The sequence below is a fragment of the Felis catus genome, chromosome C1, assembly GCF_018350175.1.
Source record: "Felis catus isolate Fca126 chromosome C1, F.catus_Fca126_mat1.0, whole genome shotgun sequence".
Lineage (NCBI taxonomy): Eukaryota > Metazoa > Chordata > Mammalia > Carnivora > Felidae > Felis > Felis catus.
Genome location: NC_058375.1, coordinates 45554876 through 45580210, shown reverse-complemented (window position 1 = coordinate 45580210; position 25335 = coordinate 45554876). Strand labels below are relative to the sequence as shown.

Genomic DNA, 25335 nt, shown 5'->3' with positions numbered 1-25335 from the left:
GTCTGTAACAGTAACTGGACTAGGTGGCTTTATATCCATTAGCTGCTTATTCATTAAACATAACACCCCTCTGAGGGTGGGTGTAATTTCCAGCTTACGGATGAGAACCTCGAGGCTCAGAGAGGTGAAGCAACATCCCCAAGGTCACACGCCCAGCAGATGACAAGATCGGTTTAAAATCTCACTCCCTTTGGCACCATAGCTCGTGCTCTTCCTCCCCCACTCAACTCCTCCTTCCTTCCCTGTATGTTTTCTCTCTCTAGTAGATAGTAAGTTTTTTGTGGACAGAAACCAGGTCCAGTTCTTTTCCCTCTGCGTGTCCACCTTTCATTTTTGTGCTTAATGCAGGATCTGGCACATGCGGTGAGGGTGGGGGGGGGGTGACCCCGGGAATTGTGGAGGGATCTGTCTCGCTCAGCTCATGGGACTGCTTTTGCAGGACAGGACGTTAGAGAATGCATAGCCCTACCCATCCCTCCTTCTTCTGCCCTTGTTCCATGGTGCTGTTAATTATCACATGGCCATTCATTCGCCCGTGGCCATTCCAGGGTGTTCTCAAGTTTGCGCTGAAAAGCTGAGGATCACGCTCCCCAGGAAACACTTCCCCAAACCCCTTCTGGCGCTTTGACTTGCCTGTGCCGCCTGGGCCTGCAGCCAGCTCTGCCTTGGGGCTGGGAGGAGAGAGTGTGGGCTGAAGAGGACAGGGAGACCCTGACAGGCCTGCTGGGCCCCTGCTGGGTGAACTCTGGCTATAAATAGAAGGAATACGAAGCTGAGTGTTTTTAATATGCACATTGAATTCATTTATTTAATGAAGAATTTTCCTGGAAAAGAGAGCTGAGCTGTCAGAGCCGAGCTATTTTTGAGTAGGATGTAAAAGAAAAACTCAAGAGAATTATTTGCTGTTTGGATTTAGGCTTTTAAAATAGGTCACGACAAAAACCAACACTGTAGGGGCAGAAAGAAGATCGGTGTTCGCCAGGGGCTAGAGGTGGGGGTGAGGGATGGACTGGAAAGAGGCATGAAGGAACTTTCTGGGTTGAGAGTAGCATTTTATGTCCCACTGTGGTAGTAGTTACACACGGCTGTTCGTGGAGCTGTTCGTCGGAAATAAATGAATTTTACTGTATGCAAATTATACCTCAACAAGCCTGATCTTCAAGGGAGGAAGGGAAGGAGTGGGGAATGAAACTTGTCAAGCATCTACTTTGAGGGGTGGAGTTCTCTGGAGCTTCTTTAGATACTTGATCTTCTTACAAAACCATGGAGAGAGATCATTCTGTGCCCTTTGCAGATGAACCCCGGAGACTGGGAGAGCCTAGGTTAGTTGCCTCGGGTCACACATAAGCTGCCGCTGGACCTCTTGAGGAGGTTTCAGAATTCCGTGGCGCCCTCCTTCCACCTATCCCGATGTTCGGAGAGAAGGAGGCGAACAGACAGAACTGGGTTTGTGCTCTTCATGTTAAATGCTGCAGACAACTCTATGCTCTTTCTCCAAAATGTTCCCCCATTCTGTATTCTTTGGCTGTTTCTGGCTGCATCTGGGAAAAGGTCTTAATAAGGTGCTAATGGTCTTTAACAGCTTTATTTAGTACCCTTGGACCTCCCTTTTTATCAAGTGTGCTTGACTTTGGGCAGACTTTGAAACCTGAAAGGGGGTGCGGTGTGCTCCTTAGGGCCTGCCATCATTCCTGGATCCCATTCCCGTGGCTGGCATCATTAATCAATCACGATACTCTACGTACTCTGACTTCCTCTTGCAATCCTTCATGACATGGTCTTCTGAGCAGTAATTACTAACCCATTCGAGTTGGCCCTCAAGATCGAAAGGCTATGTGCCATTATACCTGTGTCACGAGCCTAATGGAGGTGCACTTGTAAACTGAGGGTGAAATCTTATCCTTTCCTCTCCTCAGACCCGGAACCCTGAGGAAAGCTGATGTGTGGATCTAGTGGCAAGAGTAGACAAAGCACGGATTAGACAGCTAGAGTTGGATTTGGACATCAGCCCCGTACCACTGCCTTCCCATCCCAACATTCAGTTTACTCATTTTCGCGATGGGGATATCAATAACAGCTCTCCAGAGGGGTCATGGTGAAGTTGAAATCAAATGAGATCGCCCGTAGGAAATAGAACTCGCCAGGTCCTCAGCTCCGTGCTAAGGACCGTTACATGTGTTATCTTGTTCAACCCTTGCAACAAAGTTGTGCATGAGAAACTTTTCAACCTGCATTAAATAGTGCTTTATTCAGGTGACACATGAAAGAGTGAACTCAGATCTGAGTTGAAGACTCCTACGGTTAATTACAAGCTACAGTGTGTCTCGTTCTAGGCAAGGGACAGCAGTACTTGGGGTGCTGCGTCCTGTTTTGGAGGACTGAGTTGACTGGCAAGGACTCACACAGGAAGTGGCTCATACACCAGCCTGGTAGAGGGCCTGAAGAAATGAAGAAGGCATCTGAAGCAGGGAATTCTGGGAGTGGCCAATGGTACCAGTACCGTTTTCAGGATCCTGCTGGTCTGTTTGGGGTCTTTGCACAAATTAGGAAAAAGTACCTTAGCTGGGCTGAAGAATTATGAAAGTCACTCCCTTTGGGAAGACACAGTTCAACAGGAGGCAAAGCTAAGAGTGTTTGGATGAAAAAAAATGGGGTCCCTTCCTCTGGGTGGAGGAATTAGTACAAGGTGGGATCTCAGCAAACATTCAGTCTTTTGACTGGTATCTTTTTGCAGTACACAACCTGTACAACAATATAAAATGGACTGTATCTTGACAGCTGGAAAAGGCAGTCTTAGGAACTTGGAAGCAGGTGAGAGGTGAATGTCCCGATAGGTAATTTCATCAGGCAGGTAACATCATTGGCCTGAATCAGAATTAGAATCCAGCTCTGAATGTTTCCAAAGCCAGACTGACTGATCATAAGAATTACTGGGGTTCGTTCATGCTCTGTCTCTCTCTGTCCCAAAAATAAATAAACGTTGAAAAAAAAATTTTAAAAAAAATAAAAAAAAAAAGAATTACTGGGGTTGGCAGGGCGTGGGGAGGGACTCTTAGTAAAAATGCAGATTATCAGCCCCTGAATAATCAAACTTAGTAAATCTGGGATGGGCAATTCTTTTTTTTTTAAAGTTTATTAATTTATTTTATTTGAGAGAGAGAGAGAGAGAGCGAGAGAGAACGTGTGCCTGTGAGCAGGAGAGGGGCAGAGAGAGAGGGAGAGAGAGAATCGTAAGCAAGCTCTGTGCCATCACCTTAGAGCCCGATGCACAGCTTGATCCCATGAATCATGAGATCGCGACCTGAGCCGAAATCAAGAGTCAGATGCATAACTGACTGAGCCACCCGTGTGCCCCTGGGATGGGTAATTCTTATGGCCAGAAAAGGTTAGGAAATACTGCTCTATTCCATGCTCATCACAATGTGTTGCAACTGTCTCTGTTGGTGGCCATGGTAACCATCTGGCCTGCTGGACTGTCTCTTGAGGGCAGTACCACATCTACCTCCATAGCACATAGAGCAATGTCTGGCACGTACATTGAATAAAAGAGTCAATCAACGGAGAAACCATGCATCATTTGAATGACTTCACAGTCCAGAGAGTTCTGGCTTACTCATCATGCTATTACTCCCTGCCAAGGTAGCTTCACCTACATGTAGGTATTCCTTCCCTACTTCCTCCCTTCTTCCTAGTCCCCTAATCACCACCTGTTTCTCAACCTAACCCCACAAGACAGGATCTATCATTCTGGGAGACCCTTTCAGACTTATCTAGAGCATGGCATGTTTCCTGATAGTCATACCTACTTTTGGGTCTGGCTGCTGCTTCTAACTTGTTGTGTGTGATTACACATCTTTAAGCCTCATTTCTTCCTTGATAAGAGGAACGGTTTTTACTGTATGATTTCTGAAGTCTCTTCTAACTCTGGATTGCTGGAATCCTGTGACTGGAATCTAAAATTTCTGGTAAATTCTGGGGGCACCTGGGTGGCTCAGTTGGTTAAGCATCTGACTTCAGCTCAGGTCATGATCTCACAGTTTGTGGGTTCGAGCCCCGCACTGGACTCTGTGCTGACAGCTCAGAGCCCGGAGCCTGTTTCAGATTCTGTGTCTCCCTCTCTCAGTGCCCCTCCCTTGCTCACGCTCTGTCTCTCTCTGTCTCTCAAAAGTGAATAAACGGGGGCGCCTGGGTGGCTCAGTCGGTTGAGCGTCCGACTTCAGCCAGGTCACGATCTCGCGGTCCGTGAGTTCGAGCCCCGCATCAGGCTCTGTGCTGACAGCCCAGAGCCTGGAACCTGCTTCAGATTCTGTGTCTCCCTTTCTCTCTGGCCCTCCCCCCATTCATGCTCTGTCTCTCTCTGTCTAAAAAATAAATAAATGTTAAAAAAAAAATTAAAAAAAAAGTGAATAAACGTTAAAAAAAATTTAAAAAAATTAAAATTTCTGGTAAATTCTGTAAGATGAGAAGGATGTATTAGAGGCCTTCAAATTGACATCATATAGGCTGTTGGTCGGAGCCTGGGCGATGAGCAGCTGTAGTCTGGGAATTTCTGGAGATCTTGCTTTGCTGGTGGGAGGCTTTCTATCATGGGCATGCTCCAGCAGATTCTGGCCACCCCCATGGGCGACTCAGTAAATACTGGCTGCCTAATGGATGTGTTGGATGGGAAGCCAACTGGATGCGTGAAGGGCCCTGGAAAACATGGCAGTTCAAAGGCAGGCGGCTGTGCCGAGTAGGTTTCCAAGTGCGCTTACCCTCCGAGGCTTTGAATGTGAGCTCCGTCGGAAAATCACAAGTGTCTGCTTCCAAGGGAATGGCTTCTAGTAATAATAATAATAAAAAGGGGCTTTGAAGGCTTCTTGGAAATCAGCTTCTATAAAATAGTGTGTTGAGAAATTGAGTTGCAAGTCAAGCAGAAACACGGGTTGAAACTCTCCCTCTGCATCCTCATTCTTTTAAAATGTTTTCTTTTTAAGTATGAAAATAATGTGTGCATCTGGCTAAAGAATCCAAACAGTTCAGAAAAGTGCAAAACACAAAGCAGAAATCTCCTTTTCCCGCTCTGTCCTCGTCTCCCATCCCGCGAGGTAACAATTTATTTCTCTTTGTGTGTGTGCTCGCTCTGTGAGTTTATAAAAATTTAAAAAAATGTGTTGTGGTGAAATGCTCAGAAGATTTACCATTTTAACCATTTTTAAAAAATTTTTATTTCAAATTGAGAGAGAGAGAAGGAGAGGGAGAGAAAGTGGGGAGGGGCAGGGAGAGAGGGAGACAGAGGATCTGAAGCAGGCTCCACATTCACAGCAGACACCCGGACATGGGGCTCAAATCCACAAACTTGCACGACCATGACCGGAGCCAAAGTCAGACATTTAACCGGCTGAGCCACCCAGGTGGCCCACATTGTAACCATTTAAAAAAAAAAATTTTTTTTTTTCCAACGTTTATTTATTTTTGGGACAGAGAGAGACAGAGCGTGAACGGGGGAGGGGCAGAGAGAGAGGGAGACACAGAATCGGAAACAGGCTAGCTACAGGCTCTGAGCCATCAGCCCAGAGCCCGACGCAGGGCTCGAACTCACGGACTGCGAGATCGTGACCTGGCTGAAGTCGGACGCTTAACCGACAGCGCCACCCAGGCGCCCCTGTAACCATTTTTAAATGTACAGTTCCGTGGCATGAACTACACTCCCGTGGATGTGCAGCCATCACCCTCTCCTGTCTCTACAACGTTTTTCATCTTCCCCCACTCCGAGTGAAACTCTGTACCCATGAAACAGTAACTCCTCATTCCCCCTCCCTCTACCTCTGGCCACAGCCCTTTACTTCCGGTCTCTATCCATTTGTCTGCTCTGGGTAGGGGGAGTCAGGCAGGGTTTGTCCTTTTGTGACTGGCTCATTTCCCTTAACGTAAACGAGCTCTTTTCGACTGGTTTTTATTTCAGGCCGGGCACTACTATAACTCTAACTCATATGCTTGTATGGTGTTATTTAATCTCTCAAACTTCAATAGTATTTGTTGATTCCTGCAGTGAAAGATTTAGGTCATTGCTCTACTTCCAGAATGCCTTTTCGCTCTCCATGTCTCATGCTATCAGTTTTAGTTCTTGAAGTTATTTTTAGCATTTCAAGTAAGTGGCCCTCTCTACTGACCCCCAGACTTGTACATCCAACTGCTTGCTTGAGATCTCCACCTGGGTATCTAACAGACATCTCAAACTTGAAATGTCTCCGGTGAAACCCATGGTCTTGGGCCCCACCCCTCCCTGCCCCCTGCAACCCACTCGCCCGCCCAGTCTTCCCCACTCAGTAAATGCCAGATTCGTCTTTGCAGTTGCTAAGTGCCCAGATCTTACCGTCATCTCCCTTTCCTCACTCCTTTTGTGACCCCCTCATGCCTCAAGCCCCAAATGATGGAAAATCCTATTGACTTTACCCCAAACTATACCCAGACCCCAGCCACTTCTCATTACCTCCCCTTGTCCAAATCATGGTCGTCTCTCACTTGAATTATTGAGATATTCTAACTTGTCTTCCTGCTTCCACCCCTGCCCTCCTGTAGTGTAAGTACAAAATACTAGTCAGAGAAGTTCTTTTAACATGGGTATCAGATCAGGTTACTCCTCTGTTCAGCCAGTGGTTGATTCTTTTTTTTTTTTAACGTTTATTTATTTTTGAGACAGAGAGAGACAGAGCATGAACGGGGGAGGGGCAGAGAGAGAGGGAGACACAGAATCCGAAACAGGCTCCAGGCTCTGAGCGGTCAGCACAGAGCCCGACGCGGGGCTCGAACTCACGGACCGCGAGATCATGACCTGAGCCGAAGTCGGCCACTTAACCGACTGAGCCACCCAGGCGCCCCAAGCCAGTGGTTGATTCTTATTCAGAATAAAGGCCAGAGTCCTTAAGATGGCCAAGGAGGCTCCATAGGGTGCTTTTCAAACTTTAAGGTGCATAGGGTTCACCTGTGGGTCTTGTTAAAGTGCAGATTCTGATCCTGGGTAATGAGTCCTGCTGGCTGACGACTACACTTTTACTGCAGGATCGTCCCCACAACCCACATACTCATCCTCCCTCGCTTCTGGGGCCTGTGTCTTATACTCCTCTTCCCTCCTCTTGTTCCAGCCTCAGGGTCTCTGGTCTCTAGGTTGCATGCTCCCCCCTCCTTCTTTGTACTTGCAGTTCCTTCTGCCTAGAACACTCCCGAGGTATTTGTAAGGCTCACTCTCTTCCGTCCTTCAGATCATTTCCCGAGTATCATTTCTCCGGAGACTTTCTGTCCTCTCTGTATTTAAGATGGCACCCCATCTGTCTATGGCTTTCCCTAGCGCCTGTCCCTCTTTGCTTTTTCTGTATAGAAAAGATATACAAAGTATGGCCTCTAGGCCATGGATCAAATCCGGCCCACTGCTTACTTTTATAAATAAAGTTTTATTGGAACAAAGCCACATACATTTATTTATGTATTGCTTACAGCTGCTTTCCCCGCTATAATGACAAAGTATTTGTAACAGAGAACTTCTGGCCTGCAAACCTAAAATATTTACTCTGTATCTGACTTTTGACAGAAAAAGTTCACTGACTCCTGCTTTGCAGCATTGACTGCCATCTAACTCACTAGATAAGTCATGCATTCATTTATAATCTATCTCTCCTCACTAGAATGTAAACTCTGTGATAAAAAGGGTTTTATCTATTTTGTTCGCTGTTAGATTCCTCATGCACAGGAAGGTGACTGGCGGAGAGAGTCACTCAATGAATGTTCGTTAAATGAATGGTTATGAGTTAAAAAATATATACTTATGTATATACAATTATACATACAAACTGGGGGTTGTCAGAGGTGGGGGTGAGGGTGGGTAGGTGAAATAGGTGAAGGGGCTTAAGAGGTACAAACTTCCAGTTATAAAATAGATAAGTCATGAGGATGAAAAGTACAGCATAGGGAATACAGTCAATAGTATAGTAAAAACTTTGTATGGTGACCGTAGCTACACTTATCTTGGAGAGCATTTTGTAATGTATATAATTGTTGAATCACTATGTTGTATACCTGAGACTAATTTAATATGGGATGCCAGCTGTATTTTGCTTTAAAAAATCTATCCATCCTTAAACTTTTATTTTATCAGTCATTTAGATAGTGCTCCCGACTTCCCATCATGTAACAGGAGGACACTATTGGACCTATACTTTCTGCCCCCTCACCTCCCCCCTGCCCTAACTCCTGATGGTCAACATTATTTTCCTCCTGTCAGTGTTGATACCAATTGTGTTTGGTACTATAATTATAACTAAATCTCACCTGCTTTGTCTGTAGGTTAATTCTAATCACCCCCGCCAAAAGCATCTCAAATATTGTAATTGGGTAAATAGTAGTTGATATAGAATATAGAAGTGTTATTGAGCCCATGAAGAAGAAATGGTAATTCTAAGCTATGGCGCATGAAGAGAAATATTCCTGTCCTATTGGGTAAATAGATGATCTTTTCTTACTCTCGGTTATTTAATTTGTGTGTATTTGGATCATGACTTCTGTACAACTTTTGATTTTTCCCAAAGTTCCTCGTGCATCTTTTGAAAAAAAATTGTAGAATATGCAAATGTAGTCATCACATATTTGAGGTCATCGGGCCTCTTAGTCTGTGCTTTTGCTGTGGAGTTCACTCTCTCCTTAAGATATTTTTTTCAGAGAGCCTTCTGGCTTTCTCGTCTAATTTTGATAAAATGCTTGCTGGATTTATTGCACAGCTGTAAATCCACCTTGTACGTTTTCCTTCTGGATTAGTTCCACTGTTTCTTGCATCATATTTATTTATATTTCTTAGCTTCCTTTTTCAGTCTGCTATAGTATATTCCCAAGTAATGGTTTTCAGAAGAGGAGTGTGGGAGGGAACTGTACAGTTTCCTGTTGCTGCTGTAACACATCACTGCAAACTTGGTGACTTAAAACAACACACATTTATTATCTTAACACTTCTGTAGGTTAGATGTCTGACATAGGTCTCACTAGGCTAAAATCAAAATATTGGCAGAGCTGGATTCATTTTTGGAGACACTCAGGGAAAATCTGTTTCCTTGCCTTTTCTGGATTCTAGATGTTTCTTGCATCCTTTGGCCCTGGGCTGCATTCCTCCGTCTTCAAAGCCAGCATTGTGACATCTCTCTGACCATTCTTCTCCAGTCATATCTCTCTCTGACCATGAAGGAAAAGGTTTCCCACTTGCAGTGACCCCTGTCAGGGTCCTTAATTTGTTTATATCTGCAAGTCCGTGTGGGGTGACATAGTCATAGGTTTCTGGAATTAGGATGTGGACTCCTAATTGTGGGGAGAGTCATTCTTTGCCTGGTATATAATCTTTTGGATTCCCTCCCCCCGCCCACATTTTGGAAATTCTCAAATTAGTTTCACACTGGTTGTAAAGTTCTAGATTCAAAAGCATGTTCTCTCATAACTTCATAGACACTCCTCCATGTGCTCTGGGGCCAATAACTATTGACACAAGATCTGTACGCAGTCTGATCCTTTGTCCTTTTCAGGTGCATTTACTGCCAGATCCCCTGGCATCTTTTAGAAGTGTCTTGCTTGAAATTTCATCAGATCATGACTGGGAGTGCATTTTCATTTTTGTTGTTTGCTTTGCTTATGTCTATCATGCTGATATGATCCTGAAATGATCCTTTCAACCTAAGACTCAAATCTCTTTTTAAGGACAAGGAGTATGTTTTCTTTCTTTCTTTTTTTTTTTTTTCCTATTTTTTTTCTTCAATATCGGCACCACTCCGTGGCTTTCACTAACATCCCCTTAGAGGAATTCTGAGTCTTCTGGACCCATTCTCCATTTAGTTTAACTTGTAATTTTCTCGTATTTCCCTCCTCCTTGTCTTCTGGTACCTGTGTCATGGGATTGCCTTGACTTCATCTCCCAGAGGACTCATTTGGTCTCTAGCCATTACCAACCTCTTATTTGGCCCCACTGCTAAATTTTTGGCATGTTGATGAACATAGTTCACATTTCCAGTGACGCTTCACTGCCTGTTTCTCATGGCGGCACTAACTTTCCAAATTCCTGTGAGCTTTCTGATGAAATGTGCTTTGAAAATTCTCTTCCGTTTCTTGCTTATGTCTGTTGCCTCCAGGATCCACTCTGTGCATTTTTTCAGTCTTGGGATTTCTCTTTCTCATCAGTTTTCCTCAAATGTTGACCTAGTTGGCTTACATTTTTTTAATTACTATTTTTAGAGGCGGGGGGAGAGAGTGTGTGTGTGGGGGGGGGGTGGCGGGGAGGGGCAAAGGGAGAGAGAGAGAGAATCCCAAGCAGGCTCTGTGCCCAGTGCTGAGCCTGATGTGGGGCTCAATCTCATGACCCTGGGATCATGATCTAAGCCTAAATCAAGAATCGGACGCTTAACCAACTGAGCCGTCCTGGCACCCTCAGTTGGCTTACTTTTATTTGTGACTCTCTTGCCTGACAGCATAGGCAGCTGGATGGCACGGTTTCCCTTGGTGATCGTGGTCCATTTATCCAAAAAGCTCTGTGTAGATGAGCAGGTCCCCTTGAATGGCAGGCTGGTTCTTATTGGGCATGGCGGGGAGCAGAGCGGGTCGCTTGAGCTCCCACAATTTCCGTGGTGAAAGGGAGTGCGCTGTGGGGTTTGAGCACTGCAGCACATTTCTGACTGGGTGGAACATCTTTCTTCTCTTTCTTCAGCTCAAGATGGGCTTGTGGATTTACCCTGAACTCTTCCCTGCCCTCATTCCCAGCCCTCATGCAGACTGTTGGCTCTTCCCAGGGTAGTCTTGATTCTTTCATCATGGCCATCCCATAGCCCTCTCTGGTTCCCCAGGCCTGCTCACTTCTGTTCTAAAGCCTTTCTAGGGCTCTACTAGGTTGCACTGGGTCACACACTCACTCCAGTCTTCTGTCTGTGTCTGTCACTGACCTCTTGTGCTCTAGCTTATGCCTTAGTAATTCCATTTGCTCTTTACCCTTCAGAGATTTGTGTGTGAATTGTACCTGCTTGTTTTGTTTTGTTTGTTAACCAGTACTTCCAAGGATTTATGTATTCTATTTTGTACATCTTTGTTAGCTGTTCAATGGGGTCTTGTCTGGGAGCCATGTCCAGTCTGACATCTTGAACCGTAGACCTGAAATTCTAAAAGTCCAAATGCAATTCATAAAGGAAATAACTTATATAATCCCCTCTCTCCCAACTGAGAGTATTTAGGGCCTCTCCTTGGGACTCTATTTAGAGTCACATGTCACATTGTGTTATTATTTGCCTCCGTATATTGGCTGTGCCTCCAGGCTGTAGGGGCTTTGAGTACAGCCTATCTGTTCATCTCTAGATTCCTAGTTACGCACATGGTAGGGAGTCTGAATATTTATAGACTGTGAGTGCATATACACCTACTCTGTGAACATGGGAATCCAAGGTACTACTGCATGGCTTTAGCGTTCGAGGGATTCAAAGCATAGTGGGGACAACAGACATGTGCACTGATAATTCTAAAACAGTGTAAACAGAGTGGATGCCCAGTGTGTGGGGCCACGGACAGGAGAGCAGATAACTGTGCTTGGGGGTGGAGAGAAGTCAGGAAAGGCCTTCAGAAGGAGATTATATTTATGTAGTTGTGAAGAGCACATAGGGCTCTCAGGTAGTTCCAGGTTTATTAAAGCATTCCAGGAGCAAAACAGTCGTTCAAAGTGAATTATGGCTGGGGTACAAAGTGTAAGGGGGGGGGCAGTGGCAGAGGAGGGATCTGAAGAGATAGATGGGGGCCAGAACATGCCCGTTGTCCGCGGTGAAGGTGGGCATTTTGTACTCGATCCTGAAGGGAGCCACTGGGAGCTTGTAAACAAGGGGTAGTATGGTCACGTTGGCGTATCGTAAAGATGTTGACTGCAGTCTAGAGGATGGACGAGCAGAGTCCAGAAGATTTGGGACTTGACTGCAGTAGTCTAAGTGAGAAGTGTTGACCAAGGGAGCAAAAGCTGGAGTAAAGTTGGAGAGATGGGTTTGGCAAACGGCAGGAGGACAGGATGGTGGGCTTTGGTGACTTTTAGATGCGAGGGGTTGATGGGGAGGGAAGAGGCAAGCTTTCGGAGGCACTTCTGGCGCTGGGGCTCTCGGATCCAATGATTGCAGGAAAGGACATGAGTGCTTTTGTTTTTTGGTAAATCTCAACTGAAAGGCAACAAGGCCGTGGCAGCAGTGATTTATGAGACTCAACCAGGCTGTTTCAGTCCTTTCTGAAATGCGTATTTCAGCTGAAATGAGGGAAAGGCGTGTCTTCAGCTCTGGCTTTGACAGCCAGGCTCCCCGTTTCCTTCCCAGGAAACCGAATGGGAGTGGGATGTCCTGATGAGCTACATGAGATCAGCTTCTTGTCAAGTTTGGATTAATTTTTAAAATGGAATTAGCATCCAACTGAAATGGATGTCAACTGCTTGGAATGCATCTTTGGATCTGAGTGATTTTGATATGAACCAAATGTGATCGCCTCGTAAAGTTTTTGTCTATGCAGAACCATCTTGATATTTGAACCCCGCCCCAAGTTTAACTCTTAGGAACCCTCCAAAAGAAGGATACATGTCACTTGTTTGGCCTTTGTGCATCTCTACCTCATTCTCTCTCTCTCTCTCTCTTTAACATACTCTTTAGCGCTTCTTAACCATGACAACACAATTCAGAAGCATTCGGGAAAAGTGGGGGAAGAAGTCTTACCAGATACGAGCGCTTTCCGGGTGTTGGGCATACCCACCAGCGGTACTGCGTGGACCTGCGCAACCACGTTAAACATAAGAATCACAATCCCCTTTTGGTAGATGTTGAAATCAGACCTCAAAGGGGCCTTCAAGTTAGTAAATAGCAGAGGGCATTCAAATACAGTGCCATCTGATGTGCCGTATGAACTACCTGCTGTGGCCCAGCGTTATACCTGCAGTACTCCATTTAATCCTCACAGCCATGGAAAACTGTAGAAACTTAGAGAAGACTAATAAAAAGAGGCTTAGCAAGATTAAAAAACCTTTCCAGGGTCACTCCCCATCAGGGAGACCTGAGATTTTGTTTTCCTTCTTTATTTGTAGGCCAGCGGTACGCATTATAGGTCTAAGAGGTGTTAAGAGACATATAGGCAATATTATATGGCATTGCAGGAAAACTTCCCATAATGCTATTCAGATAAAGAGAGAACCTCTTTCGAAAGCTGTTTTCTGGATGGCCATTAGCCATCAAAGCCTTAGTGATGGGGAAGATGGGAGGGGAGTAACTTGTTCTGTGCCCTGGATTGGACCGTTCCGTATTCCACCCTTAATTCTAATACTTCAAACAGCCCTTTGAGGTGGGTGTAATGATTCCTGTTTCCTAGATGAAGGAACTGAAGTCCAGAAAGGTTAGGTAAAGGTTAAGTAATTCACAAGCTTTCTGCCCAGGTCCAGCCCACCCAAAGCTACAGGTTTTCAGAATAGCACTAACCCACTTGGAGGGCCGTTATTTAGAGAAACACGTAAGGAGGAAGAAAGTGATGAGGACGCAAGCCCTGCCATTGGCATTTCACTTGGCCCATTAAGTTTCCCTAGGTGGTGAAGAGACGCCCTTTGATGAAATTTGCAGATGATGCTAAATCAGGCCCTCTATAAACATGAGTAACACAAAAAAGCAATACAAATGATCCCAAATGAAGGAGGTTAGTAGTGCAGGCAGGAAATAACAAGATGAGATTGATTACCACAAGGGAAATTCTGAATTAAAACATCTGTGCCAGCCAATGTGACTAACATAAGCACCTCTCAGTAGCTCAGAGCTCTGCAAGTTGGAAGGGCAGGAGTGGTCACTGTATCTGGCTCCTTCACCTACAGATAAGGAGACTCAGGCTCAGACAGGAGATGGAAATGATCCAAGGCCACAGTCAAATTAATGACAGGGTTGGGATGAACCCCACGTCTCCTGTCTTGTGACTGACTTCTCCTTTTATTATGGCCCATGGGTTTTGGAGTCAAAGGTACTTAAACTTAACTCCACCGTTTAGATGCTGTGTGTCTTCAGGCGGGTTACTTAACCTGCTTGAATCTGAGTTTTCCTATCTGGAAGAGTGGTAAAGTGATACATATTCCTGAGGGTTATTTTGGGAAGTAAGTGAAATGATCGGTACCTGACATATCGAGGTTTAAGAAAGATTAATTCCCTCTATTTGCAGCAGAGGAACCCCTTAAGGGCAAAATAGCTTTGGTGCAAGGTACGTGGTCTCCACTGCTCCATGCATGAATGGATGCTGAATGAGCATCTTCCAGGAAGATGGGCAGTGGATACAGTGGGAGCAGCTAATGCCGTACGGCTACAGTCAACAGTGTCTTCAAGTCGACGGATCAAAAATTAATCACGTGGGGCCTGTTACACGCAAGGGAGACTTGGTGCCACCTCGCGGGGTGCAGGAGAGTAGTGGGGCGGAATGTCACCGACTGCTGAGACCGTTGGGAGAGACAACCTGAGGAGGTGGGACTGGAGCCAGAAAGAATTGTTTTCAGAGGAACGAGCCCACGTGAGCGCCGACTTGGAACATGATTGCCACACGGGGTGCTGCCTAATGTGAAAAGTGGGGGCACGCGTGACTTGTTTATAGGAGAGGGTGTTCAGGTGGAAGTGGGCCACGTTAAAGGCTGCATTCAGGGGCGCCTGGGTGGCGCAGTCGGTTAAGCGTCCGACTTCAGCCAGGTCACGATCTCGCGGTCCGTGAGTTCGAGCCCCGCGTCAGGCTCTGGGCTGATGGCTCAGAGCCTGGAGCCTGTTTCCGATTCTGTGTCTCCCTCTCTCTCTGCCCCTCCCCTGTTCATGCTCTGTCTCTCTCTGTCCCAAAAAAAAAAAAAAAAAAAAAGGCTGCATTCACCAAGTGTGGAGTTTCCAAAGGAGACAGCCCTCAATCAGTTCTTTGGCTCTTGGATCCTGCGCCACACTGGGGACATAGAAGATTGGAGATGAAGATTGCAGGCTAAAAGAAGATTTGTGAGGAAAACGTCTTTGGTGTGAGGGGTGCCCTGAATCCCAGTCCTGCAGGGGTAGGGTCGGGGAAGGGCACATCACCCTTCCTTCAAAACCAGTGTGAGGGCTTCTGTGGGGCCATCTGGAGTGATTGGTAAGAGTCCTCTGAAGTGACAGTGACAGAGGGGGCTGGCTCTGCCTCCTGCCTGGGATAGCTAGCCACTCGTGGCCATGGCCATGGAGAGGAGGGCTGGTGGCCCTGGATTGGCCTGCCTCTCAGATTCTGTTAGGTCAGAGCTGCTGGGTATTTCTGGAAGAATATATACAGACCATGTGGGAGAGAATGCAGGCCTGGAGCCACGCAAAGTTCTACGCAAACCACCTACTAGGGAGGGAGAACTAACTAGGGAGTCCGCATGAACCGGATTGCTGGAACAAGGGGACGGGGTGTGGGAAGGGGACAGCCAGCTGAGGGGAACCTATCACAAGTATCATCTAGTGCTCCCATTGAGGGTCTAAACAAAGGTTGCAAATCCCAGTTCTTCTCCCAGCTTTAATCTTTTTTTTTTTAGTTGTTTTTAAAATTTATTTATTTTGAGGGAGAGAAAAAGAGCAAGCAGGGAAGGGGCAGAGAGGGAGGGAGAGGGAGAATCCCAAGCAGGCTCCACGCTGTCCACACAGAGCCCGACAAGGGGCTCGAATCCACGAACTGTGAGATCATGATCTGAGCCAAAATCAAGAGTCAGATGCTTAGCCAACTGAACCACCCAGGCGGCCCCCAGCTTTAATCGTCTTTAATGAGGCACCAGGAGCAGAGAGTGAGCGCTGGTTTATGACAATACTTGTGAAGTGGAAGTTCTCCGGTGCTGCCCTTTACCATGTTCTCTTCTCTCTTTGTCCCTCTACCAGTCCAACCCCAGGATGTGTCCGCAGACCAGAGGTAGCAGAGTTGTGGGAGGAGGAGCTGGGATATGAAAGGGTACAGTCCCCTGGACTGCACTAAACCAGAGACAGAGGAGGAGAAAGTATTCATGTTCTACAAAGTTGGAAGCTTTGCCTATTACGTTGACTTTACTGAAATGAGATTTTACTTAAGGATTTGTAAAACCCAGTTTATTTATTATTCTTTTTTTTAGTATTCTTTATACCCAACATGGGGCTCACCAAGATCAAGAGTCACATGCTCGTCCGACTGAGCCAGCCAGGCATCCCTTACTTAAGGATTTTAAAGGGCTACTGAACATTCGATTATCTAAGAGTGAACAAGGGAGTCGGGGGCCTGCCTCAGCTTTCATCCGGGAGTATATAGGAAAGATTACCCCACCGAGCAGGGGAGAGACATACAAAGTTCCTTTTTCAAATGCAGCTCTTGAGTCCCCTATGTGCGCTGGTCACATTTACATATTTGATTCATTGGAGTGTAGTCTTTACATTGCCTTGTTTGATTTCTTACCAGATGGTGAGTTCTTTGATGCACTAGGACTTATGCTTATAAAAATAGTACTAAGCACTGAGTAGGTCCTCAACACATAGTGTGGAGTGAGATGCCTAGAGGAAAAGTTACTTGAGTGGCTGGTAGAACAGGGACTTCTTCCCACAAGCTGCCCTCTCTGTTTGGTTGTCCAGGTTCCATCTGCTCAGGCACTTGCTGAGTGCCTCTTATGTCCTTCCCCACATAGTCTTTTCTCGTGTCACAAGCGAGTGTGACGCCATTCTAATGGTCTCACCTTCGGGACTCCTGATGAACAACACACTTTTATTTTCTCCTCTTCTATCATTATTTGTCTTTGTTCTCTCTGAGGGCCGGACAATGTCGTTCACATCTCTGAATCCCTAGCACAGGACTGGCACCTCAAAGCTGCTCCATAAGAATGCAGTGAAGAGCTGGACAGAGCAAATCCGAAATCCTTATAGATGATGTGGGGGTTTGAGTAGGGGCTGTGACTCAGGAGGGGCCTGGGTCCCGGACCGACCAGCTACCTGGGAAATATAGGGTCTTTTCTAAGAATTGGTTTTAAGCGTCATAATTAGGGCAGTAATACTCATCATAAGTGGGACCTGTGAAGGTATCTAGTAAAAGGATCTCTAGTTCGGTGCCTTGTAAACAGGTGCCTTGTAAACAACAGACTTTCTCTTTCATGTATATATGTGTGTGTGTGTGTGTGTGTGTGTGTGTGTGTGTGTGTGTATGTACAAAATTATATTTATATAATTATATATAATGTATATATAACTTATATTTATAAATACATAATGTATAAAAAGGTACATATTGTAGTAATAATATAATATAAACATAGTATGTATTTATAAATTATGCATTTTATAACACATAATTATATATAATTATATATGTTTGTATAAAAATACATAATGTTATATAATTATACATTTTATACATATATATAATTTTTTAAACCCTCTTTCTCTTTATCTCCATACTTGAAACCCAAGCAGCATCTGGAGGCAGGAGTCATGGAAATGGTTGGTAGTAAAGGTCAAGATCACATTGGGGGAGAGCTGAAATCAAATAACATTATCTGATACTGTGGTGCGAGAACATGGACATCCGAGGGAGAGAATGTTTGGGGTTTGGGTTGGAGTCCTTTCCCTGTCATGTATCCACTCACAACCTTAGCGAGTAAATGACTTTTCTGAGTTTCCTTTCGTGTGTCTTTAAAGGATGTCAGTAAGATGCCTGGGCCCTTCTAGAGGAGAACATCTGTGTCTGTTCATCTCCATGTTCTTAGCAGCTAACAAAGCACATGGTGTACAATCATCATGATCATATAATAACTGGTAAATAATAATAAATAACTCTTCTAAACCTTTGAATGTATTAATTCGCTTAATCCCAAGAGCAACACAATGAGGTAGGTACTCTTAAATGTTCGTAAATACTTGGGGAGTGGAGTTTCACTCACATATCAGTAAACCAAATCAAATGCAACAATGTCCAGAAACACTAACGTATGCCATGAAAATATAAGGTAGCATTTGGGTTTTTCTATTTCTCTACTTTGATGTAGGGGACGTGCTGCGCGAGCTTATCATAAAAAAAGGGAGGGCATCTTTTAAAGAGATTTTACAAGCATTGCCCTTTGTGCGATTTCATTTAACCTTGAGTATAGCTCTTTGAGGAAGATATAATTATCTCATTTTGTAGATTTGGAAGCTGAAGCACAGAATAATAATTAGGTAGCTTAGTGACTTGCGCAGTGGCTATGCAACTATTCTGTGGAAAAGCTATGATCCAGATCAGAGTTGACTGTCTGCAAAACCCAGGCACTGGGAGAGATGGCTAGGTAAGGGAAGAGGGGGGAAATTCAGAGGGAGAGGAGGCATCCGCTGAGTTTGAAGTGGGTTAAAACCATCAAAAGAACTGAAGTCCTGTCCCCTGTCCCCTCCAATGACATTCAAATGTTTTTCTCATTTTGACAGTCAGAAGTAGATGTCCGTGAAGTACCGCTGTTCCCAGGGAAAGGCTAAATGATACGTCTGCTGGGAACTGCACAGGATGAGGAGAGTCTGTTATTTCCAGAGAAATCTGAGAGGTCCAGTGGAGGTCAGGTGTTGAGAGGTGTGCCTTCGGACTCTCTTACACGTGAACATGCTTATTGCTCTGGCTGGGTTATACTTTTTTTACTCTTTTCCCAAATGCTAGGAAGGCAGCACCAAGGTGGGGGAGGCAGAGCTAGGAGGTAGGTGGGAACCCCTGGGATGGGAGCTTGTCCACCTTGCTTTAGTGTTCTGTCCAAGTCCTCCCCTCTGGATCTCAACCCAATAAGAGTGGGCTGGGGCAGCTGACATGGGGAAGCCCTTCCTGTTCTATAGTCTAGGGTCTGAATTTACTCTTTTTTAGTCTGACTTCCCACATCCTAGGGAGGGTGATTCGGTTCTAACTTTGGGAGAGGATGTGCATGACAGACTACTATTTTTAAACTTTACATTTAATCGTGTCACTTCTATACTTAGCCCTCTTGTTTGGCACTTTTGCAGGTTTCCCAATTAAGGTGCCCACCTGTTCTAAATATATCAGATGCTTATGCTAATTAATTAGGTGGTGTGCGTGTGTGTGTGTGTGTGTGTGTGTGTGTGTGTGTGTGTGTGTGGCTGGCAGGGAGTGGGTTACCTGACTGACAGGTGGAGTCCCTGTGATTCAAGTCTACCCAGAACTGTGAAATCTCGAACCAGTTATTAACCTCTCTGGGCTTTGATTTCATGCTCAGATAAAGAGAGTCCTAATAGTGCCTACATGATTGGGTTGTTCCTAGTGTTGAGTCCATTTCTGAAAGGCACTTAGGAGAGTGCTGGAACTACAGTGAACACTCAGTGTTAGAAGTTATTTTTGTGAGTTCTCACCGACTCTCTCTTTTTACACATGAGAAAATGGACCCTGAGTAAGTTTAAGCAACTTGTTCAAGGTCCTACAATAAGCACTTGTTAGGAAGAGGGGTAAGAATTTGAGGATGTTAGGATTATGTCTCCACCTGGGACTCAGAATGGGCTGGGTTCTGCGCTGCTGTTCACTGGCCCTTCCTAACGGTGGTCAGTGGCGGCCTCGCACCTGAGGCACGTGGTTACAGAAGGAAGCAGAACACACAGGTATGTGCCTGCCCTTTGAGGCACAGCTCTCCACCCAAGAGCAGCACACTCCACGAATAGCCTCGGACCAGCCTGATGATTCCTTTCAGGAGCCGGGAAACTGGTGGGCAGAGAGGCGGAAGCCTGGGAAAAGGTGGTCTTTCCTCAACAGCTGTTGTAATCGAACTTCATCTTGGCTGTGTTCAAGGCCATTCACAAACTGTCCGCGTTCTCGCTCATCAACCTCATCTCCAAGCTGTTGGTATTCCAGCCCCATCTGGATATTCTGTATCCTGGGTCCTCTGTACGCCAATCTGCTCCAGCAGGAAACGAGTGGCTTGACATTGCCCCCCCCCCCCACCACCTCCTTTCTAATCCTTCCTGTTGTGACCAACAAAATCCTGATGAAAATTTTCCATCTTATTTTTAGTTTAGATTAAGCCTGACCAAACGATCACAATGTGTTGGTGCCATTTGCAACTGCAAAATCTTTCCCAGGGCACATTGAGCTTAGATAAGCAGTCAACCCAAAATGGAACCGGCAGTAATTCAACCTACATATGGAAATCTTTGTTATTGAACCAAACGCCAAATCATGGTTTCTTGTCAAAGTTAGATCTGCACTATATGATGTGAGAAATTGGATTTGGTAGGAATTATAGCCACAAAATAAAATTCACAATGACCGAAGCTATAATTAATTAAATGAGGTACAGACAATACACTGATTCGGGAAATCGAATCTGTATAGGATTGAAATGAAAATTTCATTTTGAAGAACGTACAGTGAAAGTGAAAATGTAGAAATTAAACACTGTCTACCTGTGGTGCAATAACGATTTAAGTGTCTGTACCCTTGAAGTAGATGGGGTCAGAGTAACTGATGAATCAAAACGACAAAATCAGTATCTAAAGGGTCAAAATGAATTCCACTTAGCCCGGCACAGTGACATGTTTGTGTGACATGTTTGATGACACATTTCCCTAGAAGCTAAGACCGCCCTGGCTGGGTGATGAATCTCCCCTTTGCTGCCTGCAATGACCTGTATTGTCTGAAATGATCAAGATCTTTTTCAGTGCTGTTAGCAACAAATGAATAGAATGCAAACACCAAATGAACATAGGTTTTGCCACGTGCTTCACCTCCTGTGGGGCATCCCCAGAGTGTGCTGGTCAAGCCGTTCTTCCTGGGCACTGTATATCTTAGGCGTATACAAAACTTTAGGGGCCAAAGTAAGTGGCTTTCAAAAACTGACGTTTAAAAAGTACCTAAATTGGCCCATAAAACTTCTTTCGAGAAAACACCTCCTTTGACTGTCCTTTTGTGATGTTAGTCATCTCCCAGTCATTGACTACATGGGACACTGGATGCTTAGATATGGTTCGTGCCTCCAAAGGAGGCAAGACATAGTCACTCCCACACATATATACAGCACAGTGTGCTGAGTTTAATAATAGACTCTATCTACTATGCAGAGGATATGATAATCAGCTTTGCTAGGCCAGTGTCAGAGGGGCTGATACTTAAGTAAAATCATCAAAGTCCAAGGAATGAATGCATCTAGTTGGAGGTGCAGCATGGATAACGTGGTGGGGAAAGTATTTCAGGCAGCTGGGCGTTGGCAGATGGAGAGCAGGGTCTGGAGGTGAGGGCTCGTGGGAACTCTAGTGGTGACCACGGCGGCCTCTTCTTCCCAGATCACAGTAAGCTCCTGTGTCCAGGCATGGGTGCTCTCCCCAACTGGATGTCCACTGCTTCCCATAGGGCTAATGGGTGTTCTGAGACGTTGCAGAGTTATCTGAATAGCCTCTCAGGGTCGCTGCGCGATTTTGGTTTGCACTTCCGGCACAGGTGGGCGTAGATCACATTCATTCCGTGACTGTCTAGCAGTTTGCAAGCTGCTCGTGAGGGGTCTGGGGGCAGGAGGACATGACCTTAACTCAGATGTGAGGCTGATGGTCTTCATTCTGAGGTATATGCCCCCTTAGAGGTGCCTAAAGACTTTCAAGAAATGTGCAGCATAGTTTTAGCGGAATCGATTTCTAGCACCTTAACTTCCATGTATGTTCTTTCCTACCATTGATCTCCCCAACAGCTTTCCTGCTGGCAAATTCTCTCCTTCACAGTCTCCCTTCCTCTCCCTCTTTTAAGTAACTGTTGCTTTATCAATTTTGAAATTTACACACACTCACACATGCACACACACTTCACAGAAGTACTGGATGATCAATGAATGACTAGGTTCTAGCATAAAAATCTAACACATTAGGATAAAATCCTGTGGGAGGAGTGACCTAGACACAGGAGCTCAAGGGGTTTCTGGAAAATAAAAAAAGAAGAATGTAAAATTTCCAACTGCTAAGGAAGAACTTGTTTCTACATTTTTCAGATGGATTGTGGTGGGTTTTAAGTAACTGGTATTTAGATCAAATTGGGTACATGCAAAAGAGCAATGTCACAATTTTATTTTAAAATGTCAATATTTACAACATGTTGTTGGAAGTTTCCATGAAGACTTTCAGATGTCAACTTAAAATGTGTGAGGGGGTACAGAGCTTTTTGAAAACTGTTTTAAGGGTACATGAGGAAAAAGTGAGCATGCCTGGCAAGGCATTCCTGGCCCCGGTACTGGATTCTGTTCTTGGGACCAGCACCTATCCCGCCCGCTATCTGTTACCCTCAGGAGTGGGGTCCAGAATCTAGGACCCAGAGCCCCATTTCAGGGTCCCTGGAGCCTGGGGAGTCTCCTTCCTGGGGACTTGTTACCAGTTCTCAGGGAACCTCACACACAAAAGCCTTCATTCTGCCTATTTTCTCCCATTATTATGTTCAGTGGTCCATTAGAAAGAGATTAGTTCCTTTGAATAGAACCCAAACCCTTAGGAAAACAAGCTTTAGATAAGGAAAGCCACACCTTTAGAAATAAAACTATAGTAGTCTTGATTCTCTCTTTGGAGAGAGAAGTGTTACCCATCTTCCCAGACCAGACCCTGCAGAAGCACGCAGGCCAGTGTTGGGTGGAGAAGGAGCGTGCTCTTTTAGCCTGATGATCCCACCCACCACTTCCGAGCTGTGAGACCTTGGGCAAATTCCTCACCCTCTCTGAGCCTGACTGTGGTACTCATGGAATGAATGTGATCTACTCCCACCTGTGCCTTCAGGTCAAACCAAAATCGCTCAGCGACTCTGAGAGGCTGCTCAGCTCTGCAACGTCTCAAAACACCCACATCGGGAAGGGGAGATCAAAATGTGATCCTCTTACACTTTTTATAGATTAGAGGAGCTATTTATGAAAGTGCCTAACCTAGAGTGCGAAATGTAGTAGACAGCCCATGAGTAATTATTCGGAGCGCTGACTAATAAGTGCTATTTCTTTTACTGCATGTGGGGAAACAAAGGTGAAGAGGTTGGCCATATATCTGGGTGAAGTTTGCAAGCTCCCGAGAGCCAGGCAAATGGAGCAGGCAGCCAGAGTGGTGCAGCAGGGGACGCTTACAAGGACAGAGGGGAAGGCCGGCTAAATGACCGGATATGCAGAAGACTGGAGGACCCGATCTGGTGTTGGTGTTGGGGATAGCTTCTTTGAGACCATAACATCTGAGAGAGGAAATGAAGGCCCAGAAGGAGTTGGGTGGGCACAGAAGGGGAAATACCATTGTGGGCACTGGGGAAGTCCGAAGCAAAGGCCTGGAGGCAGAGATCTTGGGGTGGGGTGGGCTGGGAGTACCACAGTCAGGCTGGAGAGGTAGAGAGGGGCTGTGTGCCAGGCTAAGGGCCTGAGGCTTACTTCCTTTCTTTAAGGGGTTGCCGCTCTAGGGTTTAGTCTGGGAATGCCCTGGCCTGCTTCTCAGTTTAAAAATCTCCCAGGGCGCCTGAGTGGCTTAGTCAGTTAAGCGTTCTACTCTTGATCTCAGCTCAGTTCATGATCTCATGGTTCCTGGGATGGAGCCCCACATGGGGCTCTGTGCTGACAGTGTTGGAGTCTGCTCGGGAATCTCTCTCTCCCTCTCCCCATTCTGGTGTTCTCTCTCTCTCTCTCTCTCTGTCAAAATAAATAAACATAAAAAAAAAAAAGAGAGAGAAACTTCCTGCTGTAGTAAGGAGCAGATAGCAGGCGCACGTCTGGAGATCAGGAAGACCAGTCACCCTTCTAGTCCAGGAGCCTCTCAAGTGCACAGAGAAATGTTTGTAAATTCAGGGCCCAGGACAATGGCTGTTACGGAGGAAGAGTTTGATGCAGTGTTTGTTGAATGAACTGACCAGTGACTCGGCAAACTGATTTTGCCCAATTTTACATTAACCAGGGCAAAAATGACTGCTGAATGTAGCTTCTCATCAACGTCCCCTTCCATTGCCCCCTCAATGCTCTCAGCAGATCCGTGCCTGCAGACAAAGCAGCTGAAAAAGCGATTGCCTGCTAGTGAGTGCAGGAATTGCCCTATGCGTCCCTCCTCACATCCACTTGAACCCTGAACCTTCTGTCTCACCACTGCCCTGGTCTTATTTGTCCTCATAAGTTCCTTGCTGAGCCCTGTTCAGTTTGACAAGTCCCCTTTTATGGTGTGATTTACCTGCCTCCACCCTGGTTTTCTCCGAAGGCGCTTTTCCCTTCTCCCGAGAGGCCGTTCCCACTTGCCCCGGGTGGGTGATCAGACAAGCAGCATGCGGGTGGTTTCTAACAGAACCGCCCAATGGCAACAACAAATATCCCTTTTCAGTTCACCTCGCCTGGTGGCCCTATCATAGGTACAGTGCGCTTTCCCGGAAGCTTTGTGCAATTCTGAGAGTTAGGACCCCATGAGCTATTCCACTTTGGGGCATTTTCTCTAAGACTTGCTTCACAAGTCCGGACCTCGGGGCTTGTCATTATGCTGAGGGACAGCAGGAAAGCAGTTGAGGAGGAGAAATCAATGAAAAGGATTCTTATCATAAGCTCCTTCTCTAATTTGGGGAAACAGAAATCTCTGCATGTTTTCTCAATAAGCACTTCATCAGAAGCCTTCTTATCCTGACAGGCTTCACTCTTTCATAAACACAGCAAGAATAACCTCTGGACGCTGGCCTACCATAGTCAAGTATGAAAATGTGAATTCCACGGGTCACTGTTTGTGCAGCCGCCAGATGTGGATGAAAGGAGAAGGGTGTTTTATTGTGTTTTCTTAAGAAACAGAGAAAGGTCTGTCCTGAGATGGGCCTGCTTCCCTCCCACACAAGTGGCCACCATGTGGCCAGAGGACAGCTAGCTAATTTGCAAGATTAAGCTTTTCCAAATATTTAGAATTGGTCTATTCTGTCTTCAGCTAATAAAATGGATTTCTGCTCCAAAATGGATTTAGGAAGCAGACACAAGAGCTCCTAAGGGCTTGTTGGCAAGTTACCTGTTAACAAGGTCCATCTGTCAAATGGATGTCCAATGGGTAAGCTCTACATGGATCTCCTCCTTGTCCTCCCAAGGACGCCTACATTCGTGCCTAGGTTCTGCTGAGGACAGACGGAGGCCAGTGCCAGCTGAGGCCGAAAGATGTTCAGGACGTAAGCTTCTGTCCTCTGTCACACGTTCATCCCCTACAAGTGCATAAAGAACAACCATATGTTGAAAAACAAACCCACGCACCAAATGAAAAATCTACATTAATTGCAAATGTCTTTATTCAATTCAATGTTTCATTCACTAATCTAATGTTGAGTGTTTACAATGTGCCAGAGGCTTTAGGTACTAGGGAAATAGATGAAGTAAGATGTAGTCTCTGCCTTAAAGGAGCTTGCAAT

At 45.6% G+C, this 25335-nt stretch overlaps 2 long non-coding RNA genes across 2 annotated transcripts in view; both read left to right on the top strand.

Annotated features, from left to right (window-relative positions):
- Nucleotides 1–25335, top strand: part of LOC102902095 — a 351245-nt gene that overhangs the window by 124090 nt on the left and 201820 nt on the right. The window lies entirely within an intron of this gene.
- LOC111561744 lies at nt 3040–17645 on the top strand. The gene is made up of 3 exons (XR_002744503.2): nt 3040–3655; nt 4977–5087; nt 17439–17645. It is a non-coding gene; the product is annotated as an uncharacterized LOC111561744 (long non-coding RNA).